This window comes from Tamandua tetradactyla, chromosome 15 (genome assembly GCF_023851605.1).
Source record: "Tamandua tetradactyla isolate mTamTet1 chromosome 15, mTamTet1.pri, whole genome shotgun sequence".
In the NCBI taxonomy this organism is placed as follows: Eukaryota; Metazoa; Chordata; class Mammalia; order Pilosa; family Myrmecophagidae; genus Tamandua; species Tamandua tetradactyla.
Window position 1 is genome coordinate 33,945,922 of NC_135341.1, and position 6,000 is coordinate 33,951,921.

Below are 6,000 nucleotides of genomic sequence, written 5' to 3' on the forward strand. Positions count from 1 at the left end.
ACCTTTGTGAGCCCTCCTGTATTTGGGGGTTGGCTGGCAGCGGCGAATCTAAGGCCTGGGATGGGACAGCTGAACTCTTCCTACAAGTGTTTCTCATCCTCCAGTGTAGCCCAGGCTTGTTCACATGGCTGGACAGAGTCCCAGGAGAGCTAGATGCAATGCACCTAGAGGTCCTGGCTTGGATCTTGTGTGTCTATTCCATTTTCCTGGCCAAAGTGAGCCACAACCTGGCTCAGATTCAAGGGAAAATCTCCACCTCTTGTTGGGAGGAACTGTCAAGTCATGTTAGAAAGAACAGACACTGGAGATGTCTCTGCCGTTATCAACTGCATCTGCCCAGTCCACAGCGCTGTCTCTCCCTCTTGCCAGAGCTGTGGTCTTGCACCTGGGCAGGCAGAGAACCTTGCTGGAGGCAACATCAGAATGGTGACCTTGGCGGGAGAGGCAGGGATAGAGCAACTAGGCTGTCCCGGCTTGGCCACGACCAGTAGAGCAGCGCAGCAGATGAGCGTCTGTCCCCTCCCCTTCCCCTACCTGAGAAAGGGCCTTGGAGAAAGGGCTGAACCCCCTGACCCCTCAGGACACTTGCTCCACCACTCTGAGGGACGCTCCCACCTGCCCTGACTCCAAAAGGGAAATGGGTCTGGGAGGTGAATGTAGCAGATTTTGATGATATTGACCATGATTAGTGAGACCTGGCTTGGAAGGGCAGGCTGGGAGGATGGCGTTCAGCCCAAAATGCGTTATTTTTGCAATCTCTAGTACCAGAGACAGCTTACTGCTGTACGTTTTTTTTTTTTTTTGACATGTAGGTCACATGTCATTATTTTCCATATATCCTGTTATTGCATGCATCCTGTTATTTCCATGTATCCTGTTATTGCAGCACTATTTGTTGAACTTCTTGTTTTGTTTGTTTGTTTTTTAGGAAGTGCATGGACTGGGAATTGAACCCAGGTCTCCCTCAGGGCAGGCGAGAATTCTACCACTGAACTACCCTTGTATTCCCCTCCCCCGCTGTATGTTTATTTATTTTTTCATTGAAGCATTATTTATAAGAGTAAAAAATTACTTTTTATAAGAAATCTGTGATATGACAATACAGGGAAATGACAGCCTATTATTAAAATTAACATAAGGACTATAAAAACAGAAAAGTTTATGCAATATCATTAAATGAAAAGGGAACAGATAAAATCTAAGATAGTGTAAACATAAATCTATATAGATTAGTATTAATATTGGAAGGTATGCTTAGAAATAAAGTTAGTGCTCTAAAATTAAAGGGTTAGGAGCAATTAAGAAATACCTTTGATAATGTTTTACAATGGACTCTAGAATATATAGTTTTTTGACTTTTTCTTTTTTGTGAAAAATAACATATATACAAAAAAGCAATAAGTTTCAAGGCACAGCATGACAATTAGTTGTAGAACAGATTTCAGAGTTTGATGTGGGTTACAATTCCACAATTTAGGTTTTTACTTCTAGCTGCTCTAAGATACCGGAGACTCAAAGAAATAACAATTTAATGATTCAGCAATTATATTTATGTTTTTATATATGCTTTATAACGTATGTAAAGCCATGCAATTCTGAGGTGGTGACTTCAGCCCATCCAGGTGTGGGACCCTGGCCTGGTCAATCCCAATGTCAAACTTCCAAAGCCATGGTGATTATCTCAGGCGTGGGCACGTGAATTTAGTTAGTCCAGTTGGGCCCAATTTGGGGACTTTGGTTCAGAACAATGGTGGCCGTTGTCCGCCTCGGGGGCTGTGGGAAGGGCTCATCTGGGAATAGAGCCAACAGAGAGTGGCAGACGGCACGGGGAAGAAGCAGCCAGGGCAATATTGCTTGAGCCTCTGGATTTCTCTGGGCCCGTGCTGGCCAGTTTCCCCTTTAAAGCCAGTTTGAGTTTCTATCACCTGCCGTTGAGTGGTTCTTGATTAATAACAGGCTAACATAAATATGGATACACACTTTGAAGGTTACATCAGGACACAAGGAAAAAAGGGAAAGGAGCTGGCCTGGGCACACATTTGGGGTATCCCCAGACCCTTAATAAGCCACATGATATGCTAGTGCAAGAGCATCCATCCACGACCACACATAAAGCTGCAGCTCTGAGGTCCTGTGAGAACCACGGCCTGTCCCTGGAGGTGGCCTGTCACCAGTGGGGCAAACTTGGGCTTCCTTTCTGCCCTTGCCTCACTCACCCAGGGCTAGGGGCAGCTCCAGGAAGAAGTGAGGGTGGAGGCTTTTGGGGAAAGCCACTACTCAGTCCTGGGGGTGCTGGGGCCCAGCCTGGACTCTTCCTCCAAGTTCTACCTCCCAGTGCCCCTGATGGAGCAGTGAGGGGAGAGCGAGTGACGGCTGGGCTCAGGGAGGGGTTGGCTGCCAGCTCTTCTCCAAGTCCTTGCTCCCTGCCTCCCCTTCTAATCCACCACGACTCCTTCCCATTTCTCTCTGTCCCTGGCTTCGTCCTTACCTCCTTTCTTCACCAACCCCTGACCCTTGCCTCGGTGGCTGGGTGCTGCGCAGCTCTTGGTGCTGAACCCCAGTCTTCCTCACCGAAGGGTTTCCTCAATCCAACCCCAGTTACTTCCCCTTTCCTCCCACCCCCTACTGGGCCACTGGGTGCAGGGGGAGAGCAGTGACAGGACCTGCCCCAGGGAGTGGAGGGAAGGGTTGGGGGCTCTGAGTGTTTGGGTCTCCTAGAGAAACTATCTGGCCAGGTTTACCTTATAATATCCCGTTCACTCACTCACTCACTCACTCACTCACTCACTCACTCACTCATTCACTCACTCACTCACTCACTCACTCACTCATTCACTCACTCACTCATTCACTCACTCACTCACTCACTCACTCACTCATTCACTCACTCACTCATTCACTCACTCACTCACTCATTCACTCACTCACTCACTCACTCACTCACTCACTGAGGATTTATATCGTACCTGCTGTTTGCTTGCATTATTTAGCATCTGGGCATACCCATAAATGTCTGGATTCTGTGCTTCAGGGGCTGGGGGAGGGAAGAGGCAGCCAGCAAACAGGTGAACGTATACATCAGATGAGGACCACAGTGGAAATCTATGAAAGGACCCACGGTATTTCCCAGGATGTGGCATCCACCAAGTTAACCCCTGGGGTCCTGCTGGGACAGCAGTTGTGCCAGGGTCTGCATTAGAGAGTCACATACCTGGGGTGGGGGTGGGGCTGCTGCAGAAGAAATGACCGAGGCAAGGGCTGCCCTGGAGGGACACAGCGCATCCCCAGGAGACCCGCTTTCCTTCCTCTGCAGGCTGGGGAGCTGGGGGTATATTCAGATCCCTCCTTTCTGCTTTCTTCTCCACCCCGTTCTGAAGGGGATAGGGGAAATTCTGGGAGAAGGGCTGGAGAATGGGGAAAGACCCAGAATGCTGGCACTTCTGCCTGGGGCCCCCGCGGTGACAGTGAGGGGCCCTTGTGTCTTGAGCTCCCTCGCCGAGCTCCGGTAGGCTCCGACCCTCACCCAGCTCTTATTGGCATGTGGCATCTCTCTTTATCCCTGGTAACTCTGAAGTTTAGCTTGTCTGATTTTTCTGATATTAATAAGCCATCCCAGCTTTATTTTGGTTAGTGTTTGCATGGCATAACATTTCATATTCCTTTTACTTTTTTCCCTCGAATTCTATATAAATGAGATAATACATGCAAATACTCCTTTTTGTTTGGCTTCTTTCATGCAGCAAATTTATTTTGAGATTCACTCATGCTGTCCCATGTATCAAGAATGTATTTCCTATTGTTGCAGGAAAGTATTCCATAAATGGCTATTGTTTTAAGCTACTAAGTGTCAGGGTAATTTTTTACACAGCAATAGATAATACATGGGTATTGAGAAGCAGTTTTGGGGACAGCAGTAGTTTCCTGGTCCCTGACTCTCAGCCAAATTAATATGTTCTTTTAAAAAACAAGTTCATTAAGATAAAATTGACATGTAATAAAATATATGTATTTAAAGTGTACAAATTTATATATATCTCCAAGAAATCATCACCATAATCAATGCACATTCATCAGCCCAAACTGTTTCCTCTTGTCCCTTGGGAATCCCTTCCTCTCACTCCTGAGTCTCTCACCCCCATCTGCAAGCAATCACTGTCGCAGTATAGTTAGGTTAATGTCAATTAATGGTATTACGCTTTTTGTTTATCCATTCATATTTGTGCTGTTTTCAGGCTTTGGCTCTTACAGATAAAGCTGCTGTGAACATTGGTGTACAGGTCTTTATGTGGAAGTACGCTTTCGTTTCTCTTAGGTAAAAACTTAGGACTGAAATAGCGGGTTCATATGGTAGGGGTGTGACATGTTTTAAGCAACAACCAAACTGTTTTCCAAAGTGGTTGCACCAGTTTTTGTTCTCAGGAGTAGTATGTAAGAGTGAGTTGGTGCACATCCTCACAACACTTGCCATGGTGAATCTTTTTAATTTTAGGTATTTCAGCAGGTGCGTTGGAATATCTCATTGCTGTTTTAATCCGCGTTTCCCTATTGATTTTGAGCATCTTCATACATGGATCTCATATCTATATATCTTCTTTCCTTCCTGCACAGTTGCCTGGAAATTCTCTAGGCAGTAAGCTGTAGCAACATAGGGTTCACCTTGTTTCATTTCTTTTTTTAAAATTTATTAATTAAAAAAATTAACAACAAAAAAACATTAACATATGATCATTCCATTCTACATATATAATCAGTAATTCTTGATATCATCACATAGTTGCATATTCATCATTTCTTAGAACATTTGCCTCAATTCAGAAAAAGAAATAAAAAGACAAAAGAAAAAGAAATAAAACGGAAACAAAAAAAAAAGATTATACATACCATACCCTTTACCCCTCACTTTCATTGATCACTAGCATTTCAAACTAGATTTATTTTAACATTTGTTCCCCCTATTATTTATTTTTATTCCATATGTTCTACTCGTCTGTGGACAAGGTAGATAAAAGGAGCATTGACACAAGGTTTTCACAATCACACAGTCACATTTGTTTCATTTCTTTTGGGTAAACACCTAGGAGTGAATTGCTGGGGCATAGGTAGGTGTAATTGTATGTTGAATTTTATAAGAAACAGTGAAACTAATTTCTAAATTGGTTGTACCATAGGAAGTATGTGAGTGTTTCATTTGCTCTACATCCTTGCCAACATTTGCTATTCTTAGTTTTTTTGTTTTTATTTTAGCCATTCTAATGTATATGTAATGGCATCCCATTGTGGTTTAAATTTTGCCTTTCCCTGAGGTTGAGCAGCTTTTCATGTGTTTTAGGAAGTATCAGTTTAAAATTTTTTGTCTGTTTTTATTGGTTGCTTATCTTTTTATTATTGAGCTGTAGAACTTCTTTATATTCTGGATATGAGTCCTTTGTCAGATATATGTATTGTAAATACTTTCTCCCAGTGTGTGGCTTTTATTTTACTTTTTGTATTTGTTTATTTTTCTTTTATTATTCCTTTATTAGTTTGTGGCTTTTTAAAGTGGTGCATTTTTTTTAACTTTTTTATTGTATAGTGTAACATATATACAAAGCAAATAAATAGAAAAGCAATAGTTTTCAAAGCACTCTTCAACAAGTAGTTATGGGACAGATCCCAGAGTTTGTCATGGGCTACTATACGAGCCTCTCAGATTTTTTTTCTTCTAGCTGCTCCAGAACATAAGAGGCTAGAAGGCTTAAATATATATATTTTTATCATCACAATCTACTTTTTTTTCTTCTTTTTTTTGTGAAAAATAACATATATACAAAAAAGCAATAAATTTCAAAGCACTGCACCACAATTAGTTGTAGAACTTATTTCAGAGTTTGACATAGGTTACAATTCCACGATTTTAGGTTTTAACTTCTAGCTGCTCTAAGATACTGGAGACTAAAAGAGATATCAGTTTAATGATTCAGCATTCATATTCATTTGTTAAGTCCTATCTTCACTGTATAA